Source organism: Rousettus aegyptiacus, unplaced genomic scaffold (assembly GCF_014176215.1).
Source record: "Rousettus aegyptiacus isolate mRouAeg1 unplaced genomic scaffold, mRouAeg1.p scaffold_m13_p_2, whole genome shotgun sequence".
Lineage (NCBI taxonomy): Eukaryota > Metazoa > Chordata > Mammalia > Chiroptera > Pteropodidae > Rousettus > Rousettus aegyptiacus.
In genome coordinates, this window is record NW_023416295.1 from 44,104,622 (window position 1) to 44,112,278 (window position 7,657).

A 7,657-nucleotide genomic window follows, 5' to 3' on the forward strand; every position below is an offset into this window, starting at 1 on the left:
ATGTTTTTACCTTCAACGTATAACTAAAAGACTAAACAGGTGTAAATATGTCTGATTCTATTATTAAGAAGAGATATCATGTTTCCAGTTATTTGTATAGTGCTTCTCAGGAAAATAATGTTGCGCTGGCCCCAAACTGCCTTTAATTCCGGCAGGATTCTTGATCTCTGCTGGGTTGTGTTTGTTTGTTTGTTTGTTTGTTTGTTTGTTAAATTGTATTTCCATTTGCCATGTATTCAACTGCTTAATGCTAGTGTCCTACACTTTGTCTGTACTCCTGATGCAAACTGGGGTTCAGCAGCAAAATGATGATTAGAACAAGATTCCATGGAGGGACTGGTGACTGTCACACCTACTTTTTCCAGAGCAGTTGGCTGACTGCTCTGGGGAGAAAAGGAGCATTGAGCTGTGGGCTCTGTCATAGAAGTGTCAGGTAAAGCTGCTCTGTGGGGAACAATGAGTCAATCTAGCCAGGCCATTAAGGAGGCGGGGGTGCAGGAGGGATTCAGGGGGAAAACTCCTGCCAACCTCGATGTTTTCCATAAAAGAATTAGTTGACTGAATTTTCCTTTTCAGGCTGGTTGCTTTGCAGTATAATGTAAAGGAATTTCTGAATGACTGGGTTGATGGGCTAGTGCCCGACCCTACAGAAACTCCTGTGCCATGTCACTCCTGTTTATCAACAACACTTACCAACCACCACCACCACCACTCACAGAAAAAGAATCCTCACCGGAATAAATGGAAGAAAATAAACTTCCTTTGGATGTTGTGTTATTCATTTCATACATGCGCTCAACAAACACTTAACTAAGAAGCTCTTCGGTCTCTTTTGCTGAATAATTCTATACGAGCAAGTTGGTAGGAAAAAAAAAACACTGCCAAAGGAGCTAGTAAGGGGTAAAAAAAGTTACATTAGCCTATAATCTTCAGCCTTGGCAGAGTCCACAGGCTAAAGAAAGCAAGGCTGTTTTTCTCTAATGCCATGGATTGGACAGAGTATTTTTGGTTATGTAGCTGATGAGGATGATGAGCTGATGATGATGGATGGTGGGGTGGTGGCTACCATTCACGCGGTAATCGCTCCCCATAAGACTGGCACTGCACTCAATCCTTTATACTCATTTAATTGCCACAACAAACCTGTTACATAGGATTCATTCCTATTTCACAAATGAAGAAACTGAGGTTCAAAGAGGCTAAGTAAATGCCGTACTGTGGATTCTAACTTTAGTTAACTGCCTCCAAAGCCCACAGAGCTATACTGCCTTTCTCATACGGTCTGGTTGCTTATATTTGAGGCCATGTAATATTCAAGTCAAAAATCTAAGTTATTTTCACTCATGTGTTGAGTATTGGGGTGAATATTTCCGAAACCAGGTCTGGAAGCCCATTAAGATGATCTTTACAAAACGTGCTTAAATGCAACATTCACATAGATGATCCTAATGTTAGTAATACTTTATGGGCTCTAAATCTCAATGTTTGAGTTCTCTTTAACATTGGACCTTTTCAAGAGGTTCCACAGATGTAATGTGCCCGGTCCAAATGGTGCTGTTCTTGAGGGCATTATGCTAAGTGAAAGGAGTCAGACAGAGAAAGGCAAAGACTGTATAATCTCACTTGTATGTGGAATCTAAAAACACTAACCTTATAATAACAGAGATCAGATTTATGGTTGCCAGACGTGGTGTTGGGCTGGCAGTGGGGAGAAGTAGGTGGAGATGGTCAAAAGGTACAAACTAGCAGTTATAAGTTGGGGGGAATGCGATGTACAGTGTTGTATATTTGAAAGTTGCTAAGAGAATAGATCTTAAAATTTCTCATCACAAGGGAAAAATTATAATTATGCCAGGTGAATATTAACTAATTTTATTGTGGCGATGACTTTGCAATACATATGTATATCAAATCATTATGTCGTATAATGACTTAAACGTATACAATGCTATACGTCAATTATATCTCAATAAACTGGGAGAAAAGATATTGCCCTTTTCTCCCAGACAGTACAATTTTGCCCCAGAGCTGGCCCTGTAGCAATCAAGGCAGTCAAGGAGCCCACATATGTGGTGCTTAGCAGTAATGTCCCTTCGAGGTCTGAGAGGCTGGCAGGGAAGAAGAAAGATGGGGAGGAAGGGCAAAGTTAGTGGAGCACAGGGAGAAGCAAGGGAGAAGGAGACAGAGGAAACTGCCTCTTGGTCTTCGTCTCCAGCCCCCGTAGCCAGCACAGTGGTAACCTCACAAAGAGCCATATGCCACCGCCTCCCAGCTGGCCTCTCCCACCACAGGCCAGCCTTGTCCCAGGTCCCTCGGCAGAAGGCTGCTTTCAGAAAGGCGCAGAAGACGCAGGAGCCTTGGTTTGTAGTCTAAAATGTATAAACTGGAGCAAGCCACGAGCCTCTCTAGGTCTCAGTTTCCTCATGTGTAAACATGTAATAATGATAAAGTGCATTTCAAATATTAAATAGCTAATGAAATCATGTATTTTCAATAGCTTTATTGACTTATAATTGACATATAATAAACTGCTCATATTTATGAGATGATGCATTGGAAAGAGCATTCGTAAACCATAAAACTTTCATCTCTACCAGGCTTGGAATTTCACAGTAACATCTCATTTTTAAAGCCATTTTCTGCTTAGTTTTTAAGAACCTTCATAACTGGACTGCACCTTCCCGGCCAACCTCATTTCTCACTGTCTGGAACAGACACTCTGCTACAATAATACCAGCCTTCTTTATTTAACATGCTTTCAACGGACTTTTCCCTGGAACATTAGCATCGACCTGCAAGCTCCTACCACTCATGTGCCAGCATCTTCCTTCTCCTGCGTCTGTTCAGCCCATGAACGCTGAGCATACACTGTCTGCCAAGCACTGTCCTAGGTGCTGGGATGCTTCTGTGAGCAAGAAAGACACGTTCTCTGCCCTCAGGGGTGCTCTGAGAGCTCTCTGCAGCCCAGCTGGTGTCCTCTTGCCACAGTCATCCCTCCCTGGGCAGGTCCTTTCACTCCAGTTCCCTCTCCTCTATGAAATCTCTTTTAATTCCTATTAACTAATTATCCTAGCCTTCTTTTTTTCCTACGGCACTTTTAAGTTGTTTCATATATTTTAGTGTGTAACTTTATTTTGTAAAATTCTCCCAGGTGTAAGCACTGCACAAGAAGCAATTTTTTCATATCCTCGCAATCCAGATTAGACGTACGAAATGCTTACTGATTTCAGAAGAGTGTATCAGGAAGTAGAGGCGTGTGTGAGAAACCTTCTGAGGGAACAGAAACCACCATTGCCTCTCTGTGTCACCTGCACTGTGGGCTGGCTGACCCTTTGGGGAGGGCAGCACTAGGGAGGACTGATTCATGACTTGTCCAAAGCCAACCACAAGGGAAGCCATGCTCAAGGACATCTTCCTGCCGACAGCAAAAGACAAGTGTCTCCTAGCAACCAGATTCCAGTGGCTTCCTGTCATGGAGAGCCTGCCCCTGCTCACTGCTTTGTTGCCTCACGTGGGTTTTGCATTTTGGCATTGCCGATCATTGCATTCATTTTAGATTCTGAAAATTCAGGAATAAGGTCTGATCTGCAGGCTAGCTGACTGCATTACTGCCGAGAATCATTTAATTCATAACATGCTTTCAGCAATCACTCATAACTTTCATGAAATAGAATGTTCGCTCTTAGCTTAAAAGGGTGAATACGGTTTTTTCAAGATCATATTTATATCAAACCAATTGGTCTGAAAGACACATAAAAAGGAAAAAGTATACATTTTTTCCATCAAATAATCAAAAAGTACTCAGAACTTTTCAAAAAAAAATATGTACTATCGTTCAAAACCTGTTAGAGCAATAAACTTTAACTTGGCAAATTTATAGATGTGGAAAGGAAGGCAAGTCAGATTTGAAGAAAATGACTCAAGATCCTTAAAGTTTTGATGGCCGAAGATTATTTCTGCTGCAATATGGCTTGGGCATCAGTTCTCTCAGTGCTCTTTCTAGAGATTTCCAACCCCAGACCTATTGTATATAGTTCTACACTTTTATTTTAGTGGGATTAAATTTAGCAGTTAATATTGCTTTTCAAAGTTTTCTCTTGTTCTTATCAAATATTCATCAAAACACAAAAGTTACTCATCTATTTAAAAACATTATTGGGACTTCATTGTGAAGAGCTCAAAATCACTTCTAAACACAGCTTTAATTCCAAAAACCTTATAAACGTGAGTTAAAATTCTGATTACTTTCCTTTTTCAAAAAGGAAAATCCAGAGAGAAAGGTAAATAGAGTGGCCTGAGTCACGTGCACAGAAGACCGGTGAAACCAGAACGAATCTCCAGCAAAACCACTGATGCCTGCTATTGCTCTTGACTCCTCAGCAGCAAACTGGGGCTGAGAGAATCCTCTGCTTCTTGATTCAAGCAGTGAGCTTGATCCCTATGGAGTCATGAGTCCCCTGGAAAGGTCACTCATTTCCCCCCTTTTTCCCTCCTCTTCTCCCAGCATTACAGTCACAAAGTCATGAGTCAAGGATTAATTTTAACTGTTTTGGTGTTGGTGGAGACTCACTAAGCCTAAAATTGAGCCTTTTCTTCTCAAGTCAAATATGGGGTTTACCAACTAGGTGCCATTGGCTTTCATATTTTTATTATGCAATTTTGACATTTGTCCTTGGGTGGATTTTTACTGAAGAGGTGTTGAATATTTCCCAGAAAAACTCATGGGCTCTTTGAAGTCCTACTTTGGGGTCTGTATATGTTTGTTTCAAGGGTGCAGAATTAATCATGTGGTTAATTTGCTTGCTCGTTACGTGAACTTTTATGTGTATCAAGGCTTTTCTTATTGTCTCCAGTTATTCTTTGTTCCCCTAAATGGTCAGGACACTCAGCGACTATCTTAAGAGAATGAATATCATTAAAGTCTGTAACAAACTTTTGGTGAAAAGGAAAAACTGCTCAGCCACACACTTGTCTGAATTGTTTTCCTAGTTTTCTTTGCCATGTAGCTCATTGACTTGTCTCAACATTAGTTCAAGTAAATTCAGCTTAATCTTAGTTTTACAAAGGGGCTAAAAATTAACCCTAATTTCTCTTCTGGCTCTTTTCAAATATCTACTTGTAGTTGTGGAATGAGTGGAGAATAGGCAAGGCCTTGGGAGGCAGGCCTTTGTCTCACTCCCCTGAGCCCAGGGTTCAAATCACTGCACAAGACACAGATGATTCAAGAATAATAGGCCTAGGTCCCAGTCTTAATTATTTCTATTTCCATCATGGTTTATCCAATAATTGTGAATCACCAAATTGATTAGGGGCTGTATAAAGCCAAATAAATTAACAGGCAGTATAGAATAGTGGTTGACTAACTATATGTTTTACATTTCCATAAAACTGGATTAAACTTCCAAACTGTCATTCACTATCTGTGTGACCTTGAGAAAGTCACTTGACTTCTCTGAGCCTCAGAATCCTTCCCTGTAAAACAGGAATTGTGATAACTACCTATATAAAGGTCAGTGTGAGAGAATGAAGTGAAACAATGTATAAATAATTTAGCTTCATGCCTGCAACTACTGTTTGTTGAATAATAGATTATAATATGGAGTGCTTTGATATGTGTTGGTATATTATTTTTTGGTGTGTTTCTATTCAGTAATTTTTTAATAATTATTTTTTAAATTTATTATGGTGACATCAATTAAAATCCAATAAGTTTCAAGCGTACAATTCAACAGTAAGTCACATATATATGGCATTGTGAGTTCGCCGCCCATAGTTAGATTTCTTTCTGTCACCACATATTTGACCCCTATGTTGGAATATTCGATTATCTCTTCAGTTATCTGTTATTTCTATACAAAGCACCGTGCTGAGTATGGGGAAATCCACCTCAAAATTTGAATTCTCTCTTTCCTCAAAAACTTTATAACCCAATTGCTAATTGAGAGACAACACGGAAACCCATAGAAAAGGTAAAAGAACAATTGGACACAACTTTTCCTGGAGCGCTGTCCTTTCTCACTCAAGTCCAGACCTGAGGCTGACACTAACTTAGGTACTGCCTGAACAACCAGGGCAGTCAATGAAATAGCATTTGACACTCATGCAACAAATATTTTAATATCTATTATGTGCCATTACCTGTGCTAGGTGATAGATATGTCAGAATGAAAATTACAAACATATTTCGATGCATTAAAAACATCTACCTTAGGGGAGGTTTACTTCATAATCTAACAAAACAGACATCTAACTTGAAGGCTGTTATAGCCTTTGAGGTATTATTTACATTGTCCTAGATACGAATTACTTACAAAATTAAAATGTCATTTTATAGCAGAATTAAAATTAATATGCTCATCTTCATCTCCATACTTGGGCATAAATTCCCTTATTTGAAATGCTCTGATATTTGGAGGTCTATAATCTGAACTGTCTTCTCTGCTCAGTCCTGTGTCTCTTGTGTTAAAAGGCAAAAAAAAAAAAAAATGAACCATCAATAACAACCAGAATGGAGGAATAATGTTTACTCAGAGCTTAATGTCATTTTCCACATTCTTCAGCTGTGTTAGGGAAATCAGAGAAAAAGAGAAAAAGTGCCTCATATTCTCAACTGAAAACACTGTAAAAAGAGAAAAATGTCTGCCCAAATAGTCACGGGACATACTTTTTTTTTTTTTTTTTTTTTTAAGGGATGAGTGCTATCCTTCACATTGTCTTTTTAGAACCTAGGCCATCCGGCACACGCAGTAGACTATTAGACCAGGCACTAAGTTTTGTCTGTGGTTAGCAATGACATACAAAGAACAAAATTGCTCCCTTGAAGTTAAAATCAAAGAGCCCTCATGAGCAGCCTTATGTACATCCGAACGGGAAAGTACACATATGTGTGTGGTGGAGGGAATCCAGAGAGAGGAGCATGCTTCCCAGGGGTTGTTTTAAACAATGACAGACTGCAAAATCCAAATGTGATGTGTTGGAACATGAAACACACACACACACACACACACACACACACACACACACACACACACGAGCTTGTGAAAAACATTGCCAAAGTCCCTCAAAGCCAAAGTTTAGAAGAACAGGTGCTCTGGAGGGAGCAACAGTAATTTTAAAACCACTCCATTTATGATTCCATTCCTCATCCATTTGATCACCTTGGCACACTATTTAGGAAATAACAGAAAAAGAAATATGATGTTGGAGAGAGAAAGTTCAATTAAAAAGCAAAGCCACCCACCTTCTTTCTGGGTCAGGAAGTACAATGGCCTTCTTTTGCAGCAAGAATAAACTTAACAACAATGTGTTAAATGATCACATGTATATTTAAAAGAAAAGGAAATGGTCCTTTAAAAAAAAAATGCTGCAATGGCTCAGTCCTCATAGCAAGTCTTACAAAAATAAAAATAAAAATAAAAGCAGCATACTGTGGTTCTTTGACACAAGGCAGATAGCAGAGTCCTCAAGTCACTATTTCCTCGTTTTGCGAAACAAAACAAAAAGCAAGAGCAAAAGGTGCTGTTTGGCAGGACAGGAAGGGCCTTAAAACACCTCGTTCCCTCCTGGGTCCCTCCCAGTTCCTTCTCTCGCTGTGGGCTGGAGAAGCCGTACTGATGAGCACCAATGTCACCATCCGCTGCTTAAATGCTCAAAAATA

The 7,657-nt window shown here is 39.6% G+C and overlaps 1 long non-coding RNA gene across 1 annotated transcript in view; it reads right to left on the bottom strand.

Annotated features, from left to right (window-relative positions):
• The window catches only part of LOC107504862, a 49,716-nt gene extending 42,203 nt beyond the window's left edge, over window positions 1–7,513 (bottom strand). The window contains exon 1 of the long non-coding RNA XR_001595555.2: window positions 7,241–7,513. This is a non-coding gene — a long non-coding RNA (uncharacterized LOC107504862). The remainder of the gene's footprint in view (window positions 1–7,240) is intronic.
• Window positions 7,514–7,657: the final 144 nt, after the last annotated feature.